Raw genomic sequence first — 12,877 nt, forward strand, 5'->3', positions numbered from 1 at the left:
TTTGACTCATTGGGTTTTTCTTAGTTTCGGAGCACTAGGGTTTGGACCCTCTAACCGTGACCCATGATCCTAAAGTGCTTAGTCTACTGGAGATGTCCTGACCTAGCGCATCATCTAGCAAACCTAAATTTAAGGCCCTAGCTTTGTGTAGATAAACACGCAACACATGAAGAACATACAATCAAACACTCGAAGCTAACACATACTATATCATGCACACATACAAGTAAAACAAGCTCAATGGGGGAGATAACATCTATTAATCACTCAGAGCACAAATCAAAATAGCCCATCCTTCTTTCTACACAACGGAAAACATTTAAAACATCATTCATCACAAATCTCATCATTGGGGCATTTTTGTATTTTCTTATATCATGCATACCACACTCATTCATGTACCCCAACTCATATACTAATCAAGCATATTTTCTTTCTAGCCTTATATAATACATAAAACATCATGGTCCTCGAAAATCTTAACAAATGGAGCATAATGGTAATCTACCATAACAGATTATATTTTTCGAAAGTCATCGTTCTATAGTGGTGAGTATTTTCTTTTGGATAGTTTTAATCACCCGCAGCGATGATTTTTCTTTTCTTTTGGATAGTTTTAATTGAATTCGAAATTCAGTTGTGGTGAACCGGATGATTTGGGTTTGTTCTCCAACAACGAAATTCGAAATTAGATTCCTTTTTCTCTCGTGTGTTAACAAATAATATATTTTTCAGAGGTCGATATCATACAGTAGTGAGTATTCCCACTCGCCACTCAAGAGACCTGAGTTTGAACCCCGACAATAATAAGTTTAATTTTCTTTTGACAATTTTCACTGAATTTGAAATTGGATTACTTGTTCTGAATCTTCTATTGATAAAATCTAGAGCGTTAACAATGGATCACTTTTTCTAAAGACGATTGATAAAATCTGGAGTGTTAACAAATAATTATTTTTTTATGAGTTGTTGTAGTATATTGGTGAGTATTCTTGCATGTCATGTAAGTGACTCGGGTTCGATCCTTGGCAACGGCGATTTTAATTTTATTTTGGTAGTTTTAACGGAATTCGAAATTGGACAGTGGTGAACCTGTCATGCCGATAGTTTGGGTTCAATCCCCATGTGACGAAAGTCGGAATTGGATTGCTTTTCCTAAAAAAAATGGTTTATAAAATCTTGTGTGTTAACAAATAATATGTTTTCAGAGGTCGTTGTAGTGGTACAGTGGTGAGTATTTTCACCTGTCACTCGAGTTATTATATAACAAAGATCATCGTAGTACAAGGGTGACCATTCTTGCTTGTCACTCGAGTGACTTGAGTTTGATCCCCAACAATAACAAGTTTAATCTTGTTTTGACAATTTTAATCGGATCGGATTCAAAATTGGATTACTTTTTGTAACAACGATTGATAAAATCTAATGTGTTAACAAATATTATATTTTTCGAAAGTCGTCATTGTAGAATGGTGAGTATTCCCGCCTGTCATGCGGGTCTGTAGGTTTTCGGGTCAGTTCAGTCTTTCCTTTCAGTTTCAGAATCAAGAGCAGTCAGACCTACAGGTTCAGTAGTTAAAGATAATGAATAAGGAGGTAATCCAAGCCTAGTTACCGAGTCTTTGAAGGTTCAGTAGTTCAAGTTAATTAATAATGTAATCTTTCGTCTTGACTTTGAGTTTCAGGCCAAACACCTATTTACCTTGTTCACGAATAAATAGGAAAAGAAAAGGGCGAGACCGAAGGGAGAGGGTTGAGGGTTCTTCTTCTTCTCATTTACCTTTGTGTTTTAAGGAAAAGGTGAAGGCAGACTAAAAGAGTGAAATCTGCTTCAGGAGAAAGAACCAAACAAATAGTAAACCTTGTCTTTGAGTTCAAGAAAAGGTTTAAGGTTGAGTCTTAGTTTACAGTTAAAGAAGAAATAGGTTCCGGCTCTCACAATTTGAAAGTAGTAGGTCCAGCAAAAAAAGCACTTTTCATTAATCAAAGAAAGGCCCAACAGATCCACACGTCTCTATTGTAAATATGATGCGGTCACAAATAATCCAGCCAAAGGAATAGGAATTAGACCTAATACGATTCCAAATAGAAAAACAGAAATCATTTCCATTTAGTTGAACGAGGAACAAGGAGATGGGAGAGGGAAAGGGAATATCTATCCCGCCGCAAAATCTTAATCGTGCCCATGAATCTCACCCGGAATTGGAAATTCAATTGACAAGGTAAGGTAAAGAACTCCACAATATATAGAATATATGGAATACCACGGAAACCTTTCCTCCCTCTTTTGAACATTCAATTAATTGAAAGAAAAGAAAATAAGTCGTATCTTATTCAGACCGATAAATAGAGCTGAGGTTAGGGGGAAATCAAACTGCTAGTAGAAAACCGAAATAACTAGTTATAGTGGGTAGGCATGACGAGGCTAAATGAAATACGTTCTTTTTATCCATATGTTTATAAAGCAATCTACTACTTCCCTAAGTTTCTATTTTTGAAAGATATGCCGATGGATAAGTCAAAATACCAATTTCACTTGTGGACTATGAGAATCCCTTTCCTCAATTATTAGAAACCAAAACCAGTCTCACATTTGACCCAATCTTCGCTGTCTAGCCCGAAGCCAATAACCGAGAGAACTCTGACTACTACATAATAGTACATACTGGAATTTGCATCATTTTCTATTTCATGGTACATGATTCTACATCGACAAGCAAGAAGAAAAGAAGAAGAAAGAAATTCTCTAGCGCTGAATTTAGAGACGGATTGTGAAATTGCTTTATTGTCTCAAAGAAGGATACTATACTCGGTATACTCTCTCTGAATCAAGACGCTCTGGGTACTAGATTGACGATCACCCAAAGATGCCATTTTTCGTTCATTTTCATTTACTTATCTCATCCTTTATGGAATCCCTCTTTTAACTGTACAAGAATATGTAGAGGCATGTCTGGAAGCACAGGAGAACGTTCTTTCTATTATTTATTATCAGTAGAAGAAAGAGAGAGACTGCGTCATTCATTGCATTACTATACTTGTTCTATTCATTGCAGGTTGGTTATTCGTCAACACGGGGTTAGCTTACGATGTCTTTTTCAGCTCTCGTCCAAACAAACAAGTATTTTATAGAGGGGCGACTAAGGAATTCCATTAATCATTGGCCGGAACAACTCGATGAATTTAGTAGATCTTGTTAGGAGGAACAAATGATGATAGAGAAAACCTATCCCATTTTGACAGGGCGTTGGCTGTTCACGGACTAGCTGTACCTACACCTACCTTTTCCTTTTTGGGGTCAATATAAGCAATGCAGTTCACGAAAAACCTAATCTGAATGAGAGAGCTACGACACAATCAAGCCCTCCACGAACAAAATGGTGAATTGAATCCCTTTTGGATAGTTTTAATTGAATTCTAAATTCGGTAGTGGTGAACGAGATGATTTGGTAATAAGTTTAATTTTCTTTTGACAATTTGAAATTGGATTACTTGTTCCAAATTTAGATCCATAAAATCTAGAGCGTTAACCAGATCACTTTTTCTAAAGACGATAGGTAAAATATGTTCCGTTAACAAATAATTTAGTTTTTATGAGTCGTTGTAGTATAGTAGTGCGTATTCCTGCCTGTCACCTAGGTGACCTAGGTTTGATCCACAATGGCAATTTTAATTTTATTTTCGTAGTTTTAACGGAATTTGAAATTGGGAAGCGGTGAACAACCTGGGTTCGATCCCTGACAACGACAATTTTAATTTTATTTTGATAGTTTTAACAAAATTCGAAATTGGACAGCGGTGAACTTGTCATGTCGGTAGTTTGGGTTCGATCCCCAACAACAGTAGTTTAACGAAAGTCGAAACTGGATTGCTTTTCCTAAAAAGTGGTTTAAAAAATCTTGTGCGTTAACAAATAATATGTTTTCAGAGGTCGTTATAGTGTTTTCCTAAAAAGTGTTTTCAGAGGTCGTTATAGTGTTTTCCTAAAAAGTGGTTTAAGAAATCTTGTGGTGGTTTAAGAAATCTTGTGTGTTAACAAATAATATGTTTTCAGAGGTCGTTCTAGTGGTACAGTGGTGAGTATTTCTGCTTGTCACTCATGTTATTATGTTCCAGAGGTCGTTGTAGTGCAAAGGTGATCATTCCTGCTTGTCACTCGAGTGACTTGAGTTTGATCCCCAACAATTAACAAGTTTAATCTTGTTTTGACAATTTTAATCAGATCGGATTCAAAATTGGATTACTTTTTGTAACGGCGATTGATAAAATCTAGTGTGTTAACAAATATAATATTTTTTGAAAGTCGTCATTGTAGAGTGGCGAGTATTCCCGCCTATCACGCAGGTGACCCGAGTTTGATCTCCCGTAGCGACGATTTTAATTTTCTTCTGGATAGTTTTAATGAATTCGAAATTTGGTACTGGTGAAGCGGATGATTTTGGTTTGTTCCCCAACAACGAAATTCAGAATTAGATTCCTTTTTCAATTCGGAATTGGATTCCCTTTTCTCTCGTGTTTTAACAAATAATATATTTTTCAGAGGTCGATGTAATACAGTAGTGAGTATTCCCGCTTGTCACTCGAGAGACCTGAGTTTGAACCCCGACAATAATAATTTTAATTTTCTTTTGACAATTTCCACCGGATTTGAAATTGGATTACTTGTTTCAAATCTTCGATCGATCAAATCTTGAACGTTAACAATGGATCACTTTTTCTAAAAACATTGGTAAAATCTGGAGCCTTACCAAATAATTTATTTTTTATGAGTCCTTGTAGTATAGTGGTGAGTATTCTTGCCTTTTACGCAGGTGAATCGGGTTCGATCCCTGGCAACAGCGATTTTAACTTTATTTTTATAGTTTTAACGAAATTCAAAATTGGACAGCGGTGAACCCGTCATGCCGGTTGTTTGGGTTTGATCCCCAAGAATGGTAGTTTGACGAGGATTACTTTTCCTAAAAAGTGGTTTATGAAATCTTGTGTGTTAACAAATAATATGTGAGGTCGTTGTAGTGGTACAATGGTGAGTATTTCCACTTGTCACTCGAGTTATTATGTTCCAGAGGTTGTTGTAGTACAAGGGTGAGCACTCTTGCTTGTCACTCGAGTGCCGTAAGTTTGATCCCCAACAATAACAAGTTTAATCTTGTTTTGACAATTTTAATCGGATCGGATTCAAAATTCGATTACATTTTGTAACGACGATTGATAAAATCTTGTGTGTTAACAAATATTATATTTTTCGAAAGTTGTCGTTCGATCCCCAGCAACAGCGATTTTAATTTTATTTCTATAGTTTTAACGAAATTCGAAATTGGACAGCGGTGAACCTGTCATGCTGGTTGTTGGGTTCGATCCCCGGCAACACTAGTTTGACGTGGATTGCTTTTCCTAAAAAGTGGTTTATGAAATCTTGTGTGTTAACAAATAATATGTTTTCAAAGGTCATTGTAGTGGTACAGTGGTGAGTATTTTCGATTGTCACTCGAGTTATTATGTTCCAGAGGTCCTTGTAGTACAAGGGTGAGCATTCCTGCTTGTCACTCGAGTGACCTGAATATGTTTTCAAAGGTCATTGTAGTGGTACAGTGGTGATTATTTCCGCTTGTCACTCAAGTTATTATGTTCCAGAGGTCCTTGTAGTACAAGGGTGAGCATTCCTGCTTGTCACTTGAGTGACCTGAGTTTGATCCCCGACAATAACAAGTTTAATCTTGTTTTGACAATTTTAATACGATCATATTCAAAATTGGATTACTTTTTTGTAACGGCGATTGATAAAATCTGGTGTGTTAACAAATAATATATTTTTTGAAAGTTATTGTTGTAGAGTGGTGAGTATTCCCTCCTGTCACGCGGGTGACCCGAGTTTGATCCCCCACAACGACGATTTTAATTTTCTTTTGGATAGTTTTAATTGAATTCAAAATTCGGTAGTGGTGAACTGGATGAGACCTGAGTTTGAACCCTGACAATAATAAGTTTAATTTTCTTTTGACAATTTTCACCGGATTTGAAATTGGATTACTTGTTCCAAATTTTCGATTGGTAAAATCTAGAGCGTTAACAATGGATCACTTTTTCCAAAGACGATTGGTAAAGTCTGGAGCGTTAACAAATAATTTATTTATTATGAGTCGTTATAGTGGTGAGTATTCCTGCGATGACCCGGGTTTGATCCCCGACAATGACGATTTTAATTTTATTTTGGTAGTTTTAACAAAATTCGAAATTAGACAACGGTGAACCTGTCATGCCGGTAGTTTGGGTGAACTGGATTGCTTTTCCTAAAAAATGGTTTATGAAATCTTGTGTGTTAACAAATAATATGTTTTCAGAGGTCGTTGTAGTGGTATAGTGGTGAGTATTTCCGCTTGTCACTCGAGTTATTATGTTCTAGAGGTCGTTGTAGTACAAGGGTGAGAATTTCTGCTTGTCACTCGAGTGACCAGAGTTTGATCCCCAACAATAACAAGTTTAATCTTGTTTTGACAATTTTAATCGGATCCGATTCAAAATTGAATTACTTTTTGTAACGGCGGTTGATAAAATCTGATGTGTTAACAAATATTATATTTTTTGAAAGTTGTCATTGTAGAGTGGTGAGTATTCCTGCCTGTCATGCGGGTGACCCGAGTGTGATCCCTCGCAGCGACGATTTTAATTTTCTTTTGGATAGTTTTAATTGAATTCGAAATTCGGTAGTGGTGAACCCGATGATTTGGGTTTGTTCTCCAACAACGAAATTTGGAATTGGATTCTTTTTTCTCTCATGTGTTAACAAATAATATATATTTCAGAGGTTGATGTAATACAGTAGTTAGTATTCCCGCTTGTCACTCGAGAGACCTGAGTTTGAACCCCGACAATAATAAGTTTAATTTTCTTTTGACAATTTTCACCGTATTTGAAATTGGATTACTTGTGTTCCGAATCTTCGATTGATAAAATCTAGAGCGTTAACAATGGATCACTTTTTCTAAAGACGATTGATAAAATCTGGAGTGTTAACAAAGAATTTTTTTTTTATGAGTCATTTTAGAATAGTGGTGAGTATTCCTACCTGTCACGTAGGTGACTCGGGGTTCGATCTTCGAAAACGGCGATTTTAATTTTATTTCCGTAGTTTTAACGAAATTTGAAATTGGACACCATTTCAAGCCCTTAGTTGTAACACCATCTTCAAGTTTCATGTAGAAATCGAGGGGAGAAATCCCGTGATCGGATTTGTGGAGGAGAATTTTCAAGTGGCTGCATTATGCGTTGCGCGCGTCTTCTTGAACATTCGTGTGTGTTAGCGAAGAATATATTTTACAGAGGTCGATGCAATACAGTAGTGAGTATTCCGGCTTGTCACTCGAGACACATGAGTTTGAACCCCGACAATAATAAGTTTAATTTTCTTTTGACAATTTTCACCGGATTTGAAACTGGATTGCTTGTTCCGAATCTTCGACTGATAAAATCTAGAGCGTTAACGACGGATCACTCTTTCTAAAGACGATTGGTAAAATCTGGAGCGTTAACAAACAATTTATCTTTTACGAGTCGTTGTAGTATAGTGGTGAGTATTCCTGCCTGTCACGCAGGTGACCCGGGTTCGATCCCCGGCAACGGCGCGCGATTTTCATTTTATTTTCCGTAGTTTTGACGGAATTCGAAATTGGACAGCGGTGAACCTGGGTTCGGTCCCCGGCAACGGCGATTTTAATTTTATTTCCGTAGTTTTGACGGAACTCGAAATTGGACAGCGGTGAACCTGTCATGCCGGCAGTTTGGGTTCGATCCCCAACAACGGTAGTTGGACGAAAGTCGGAACTGGATTGCTGTTCCTAGCCTAAAAAATGGTTTATGAAATCTCGTGTGTTAACAAATAATATGTGTTCAGAGGTCGTTGCAGTGGTACAGTGGTGAGTATTTCCGCTTGTCGCTCGAGTTATTATGTTCCAGAGGTCGTTGCAGTACAAGGGTGAGCATTCCTGCTTGTCGCTCGAGTGACCCGACTTTGATCCCCGACAATAACAAGTTTAATCTTGTTTTGACAATTTTAATCGGATTCAAAATTGGACTACTCTCTGTAACGGCGATGGATGAAATCTGGTGTGTTAACAAATATTATAATTTTTCGAAAGTCGTCGTTGTAGAGTGGTGAGTACTCCCGCGAGTTTGATCCCCCGCAGCGACGATTTTAATTTTCTTTTGGTTTGTTTTAATTGAATTCGAAATTCGGCAGTGGTGAACCGGATGATTTGGGTTTGTTCCCCAACAACGAAATTCGGAATTGGATTCCTTTTTCTCTCGTGTGTGTTAGCGAATAATATATTTTACAGAGGTCGATGCAATACAGTAGTGAGTATTCCGGCTTGTCACTCGAGACACCTGAGTTTGAACCCCGACAATAATAAGTTTAATTTTCTTTTGACAATTTTCACCGGATTTGAAACTGGATTGCTTGTTCCGAATCTTCGACTGATAAAATCTAGAGCGTTAACGACGGATCACTCTTTCTAAAGACGATTGGTAAAATCTGGAGCGTTAACAAACAATTTATCTTTTATGAGTCGTTGTAGTATAGTGGTGAGTATTCCTGCCTGTCACGCAGGTGACCCGGGTTCGATCCCCGGCAACGGCGCGCGATTTTCATTTTATTTCCGTAGTTTTGACGGAACTCGAAATTGGACAGCGGTGAACCTGTCATGCCGGCAGTTTGGGTTCGATCCCCAACAACGGTAGTTGGACGAAAGTCGGAACTGGATTGCTGTTCCTAGCCCAAAAAATGGTTTATGAAATCTCGTGTGTTAACAAATAATATGTGTTCAGAGGTCGTTGCAGTGGTACAGTGGTGAGTATTTCCGCTTGTCGCTCGAGTTATTATGTTCCAGAGGTCGTTGCAGTACAAGGGTGAGCATTCCTGCTTGTCGCTCGAGTGACCCGACTTTGATCCCCGACAATAACAAGTTTAATCTTGTTTTGACAATTTTAATCGGATTCAAAATTGGACTACTCTCTGTAACGGCGATGGATGAAATCTGGTGTGTTAACAAATATTATAATTTTTCGAAAGTCGTCGTTGTAGAGTGGTGAGTACTCCCGCGAGTTTGATCCCCCGCAGCGACGATTTTAATTTTCTTCTGGTTTGTTTTAATTGAATTCGAAATTCGGCAGTGGTGAACCGGATGATTTGGGTTTGTTCCCCAACAACGAAATTCGGAATTGGATTCCTTTTTCTCTCGTGTGTGTTAGCGAATAATATATTTTACAGAGGTCGATGCAATACAGTAGTGAGTATTCCGGCTTGTCACTCGAGACACCTGAGTTTGAACCCCGACAATAATAAGTTTAATTTTCTTTTGACAATTTTCACCGGATTTGAAACTGGATTGCTTGTTCCGAATCTTCGACTGATAAAATCTAGAGCGTTAACGACGGATCACTCTTTCTAAAGACGATTGGTAAAATCTGGAGCGTTAACAAACAATTTATCTTTTATGAGTCGTTGTAGTATAGTGGTGAGTCTTCCTGCCTGTCACGCAGGTGACCCGGGTTCGATCCCCGGCAACGGCGCGCGATTTTCATTTTATTTTCCGTAGTTTTGACGGAATTCGAAATTGGACAGCGGTGAACCTGGGTTCGGTCCCCGGCAACGGCGATTTTAATTTTATTTCCGTAGTTTTGACGGAACTCGAAATTGGACAGCGGTGAACCTGTCATGCCGGCAGTTTGGGTTCGATCCCCAACAACGGTAGTTGGACGAAAGTCGGAACTGGATTGCTGTTCCTAGCCCAAAAAATGGTTTATGAAATCTCGTGTGTTAACAAATAATATGTGTTCAGAGGTCGTTGCAGTGGTACAGTGGTGAGTATTTCCGCTTGTCGCTCGAGTTATTATGTTCCAGAGGTCGTTGCAGTACAAGGGTGAGCATTCCTGCTTGTCGCTCGAGTGACCCGACTTTGATCCCCGACAATAACAAGTTTAATCTTGTTTTGACAATTTTAATCGGATTCAAAATTGGACTACTCTCTGTAACGGCGATGGATGAAATCTGGTGTGTTAACAAATATTATAATTTTTCGAAAGTCGTCGTTGTAGAGTGGTGAGTACTCCCGCGAGTTTGATCCCCCGCAGCGACGATTTTAATTTTCTTCTGGTTTGTTTTAATTGAATTCGAAATTCGGCAGTGGTGAACCGGATGATTTGGGTTTGTTCCCCAACAACGAAATTCGGAATTGGATTCCTTTTTCTCTCGTGTGTGTTAGCGAATAATATATTTTACAGAGGTCGATGCAATACAGTAGTGAGTATTCCGGCTTGTCACTCGAGACACCTGAGTTTGAACCCCGACAATAATAAGTTTAATTTTCTTTTGACAATTTTCACCGGATTTGAAACTGGATTGCTTGTTCCGAATCTTCGACTGATAAAATCTAGAGCGTTAACGACGGATCACTCTTTCTAAAGACGATTGGTAAAATCTGGAGCGTTAACAAACAATTTATCTTTTATGAGTCGTTGTAGTATAGTGGTGAGTATTCCTGCCTGTCACGCAGGTGACCCGGGTTCGATCCCCGGCAACGGCGCGCGATTTTCATTTTATTTTCCGTAGTTTTGACGGAATTCGAAATTGGACAGCGGTGAACCTGGGTTCGGTCCCCGGCAACGGCGATTTTAATTTTATTTCCGTAGTTTTGACGGAACTCGAAATTGGACAGCGGTGAACCTGTCATGCCGGCAGTTTGGGTTCGATCCCCAACAACGGTAGTTGGACGAAAGTCGGAACTGGATTGCTGTTCCTAGCCCAAAAAATGGTTTATGAAATCTCGTGTGTTAACAAATAATATGTGTTCAGAGGTCGTTGCAGTGGTACAGTGGTGAGTATTTCCGCTTGTCGCTCGAGTTATTATGTTCCAGAGGTCGTTGCAGTACAAGGGTGAGCATTCCTGCTTGTCGCTCGAGTGACCCGACTTTGATCCCCGACAATAACAAGTTTAATCTTGTTTTGACAATTTTAATCGGATTCAAAATTGGACTACTCTCTGTAACGGCGATGGATGAAATCTGGTGTGTTAACAAATATTATAATTTTTCGAAAGTCGTCGTTGTAGAGTGGTGAGTACTCCCGCGAGTTTGATCCCCCGCAGCGACGATTTTAATTTTCTTCTGGTTTGTTTTAATTGAATTCGAAATTCGGCAGTGGTGAACCGGATGATTTGGGTTTGTTCCCCAACAACGAAATTCGGAATTGGATTCCTTTTTCTCTCGTGTGTGTTAGCGAATAATATATTTTACAGAGGTCGATGCAATACAGTAGTGAGTATTCCGGCTTGTCACTCGAGACACCTGAGTTTGAACCCCGACAATAATAAGTTTAATTTTCTTTTGACAATTTTCACCGGATTTGAAACTGGATTGCTTGTTCCGAATCTTCGACTGATAAAATCTAGAGCGTTAACGACGGATCACTCTTTCTAAAGACGATTGGTAAAATCTGGAGCGTTAACAAACAATTTATCTTTTATGAGTCGTTGTAGTATAGTGGTGAGTATTCCTGCCTGTCACGCAGGTGACCCGGGTTCGATCCCCGGCAACGGCGCGCGATTTTCATTTTATTTTCCGTAGTTTTGACGGAATTCGAAATTGGACAGCGGTGAACCTGGGTTCGGTCCCCGGCAACGGCGATTTTAATTTTATTTCCGTAGTTTTGACGGAACTCGAAATTGGACAGCGGTGAACCTGTCATGCCGGCAGTTTGGGTTCGATCCCCAACAACGGTAGTTGGACGAAAGTCGGAACTGGATTGCTGTTCCTAGCCCAAAAAATGGTTTATGAAATCTCGTGTGTTAACAAATAATATGTGTTCAGAGGTCGTTGCAGTGGTACAGTGGTGAGTATTTCCGCTTGTCGCTCGAGTTATTATGTTCCAGAGGTCGTTGCAGTACAAGGGTGAGCATTCCTGCTTGTCGCTCGAGTGACCCGACTTTGATCCCCGACAATAACAAGTTTAATCTTGTTTTGACAATTTTAATCGGATTCAAAATTGGACTACTCTCTGTAACGGCGATGGATGAAATCTGGTGTGTTAACAAATATTATAATTTTTCGAAAGTCGTCGTTGTAGAGTGGTGAGTACTCCCGCGAGTTTGATCCCCCGCAGCGACGATTTTAATTTTCTTCTGGTTTGTTTTAATTGAATTCGAAATTCGGCAGTGGTGAACCGGATGATTTGGGTTTGTTCCCCAACAACGAAATTCGGAATTGGATTCCTTTTTCTCTCGTGTGTGTTAGCGAATAATATATTTTACAGAGGTCGATGCAATACAGTAGTGAGTATTCCGGCTTGTCACTCGAGACACCTGAGTTTGAACCCCGACAATAATAAGTTTAATTTTCTTTTGACAATTTTCACCGGATTTGAAACTGGATTGCTTGTTCCGAATCTTCGACTGATAAAATCTAGAGCGTTAACGACGGATCACTCTTTCTAAAGACGATTGGTAAAATCTGGAGCGTTAACAAACAATTTATCTTTTATGAGTCGTTGTAGTATAGTGGTGAGTCTTCCTGCCTGTCACGCAGGTGACCCGGGTTCGATCCCCGGCAACGGCGCGCGATTTTCATTTTATTTTCCGTAGTTTTGACGGAATTCGAAATTGGACAGCGGTGAACCTGGGTTCGGTCCCCGGCAACGGCGATTTTAATTTTATTTCCGTAGTTTTGACGGAACTCGAAATTGGACAGCGGTGAACCTGTCATGCCGGCAGTTTGGGTTCGATCCCCAACAACGGTAGTTGGACGAAAGTCGGAACTGGATTGCTGTTCCTAGCCCAAAAAATGGTTTATGAAATCTCGTGTGTTAACAAATAATATGTGTTCAGAG

General features: G+C 39.2%; 4 non-coding genes and 1 pseudogene across 4 annotated transcripts; all 5 read left to right on the plus strand.

Annotated features, from left to right (window-relative positions):
* Positions 1–2,698: 2,698 nt before the first annotated feature.
* Positions 2,699–3,337, plus strand: LOC147787578 (uncharacterized; annotated as a pseudogene).
* A 4,213-nt stretch (positions 3,338–7,550) lies between these two features.
* Positions 7,551–7,622, plus strand: TRNAD-GUC (transfer RNA aspartic acid (anticodon GUC)). Its single transcript has one exon. It is a non-coding gene; the product is annotated as a tRNA-Asp (tRNA).
* Positions 7,623–8,563: 941 nt separating this feature from the next.
* On the plus strand, positions 8,564–8,635 carry TRNAD-GUC (transfer RNA aspartic acid (anticodon GUC)). Its single transcript has one exon. It is a non-coding gene; the product is annotated as a tRNA-Asp (tRNA).
* Positions 8,636–10,508: 1,873 nt separating this feature from the next.
* Positions 10,509–10,580, plus strand: TRNAD-GUC (transfer RNA aspartic acid (anticodon GUC)). Its single transcript has one exon. It is a non-coding gene; the product is annotated as a tRNA-Asp (tRNA).
* Positions 10,581–11,521: 941 nt separating this feature from the next.
* On the plus strand, positions 11,522–11,593 carry TRNAD-GUC (transfer RNA aspartic acid (anticodon GUC)). The gene has a single exon. It is a non-coding gene; the product is annotated as a tRNA-Asp (tRNA).
* Positions 11,594–12,877: the final 1,284 nt, after the last annotated feature.

Source organism: Cucurbita pepo, chromosome 17, assembly GCF_057944985.1.
Source record: "Cucurbita pepo subsp. pepo isolate OVF chromosome 17, ASM5794498v1, whole genome shotgun sequence".
Taxonomy (NCBI): domain Eukaryota; kingdom Viridiplantae; phylum Streptophyta; class Magnoliopsida; order Cucurbitales; family Cucurbitaceae; genus Cucurbita; species Cucurbita pepo.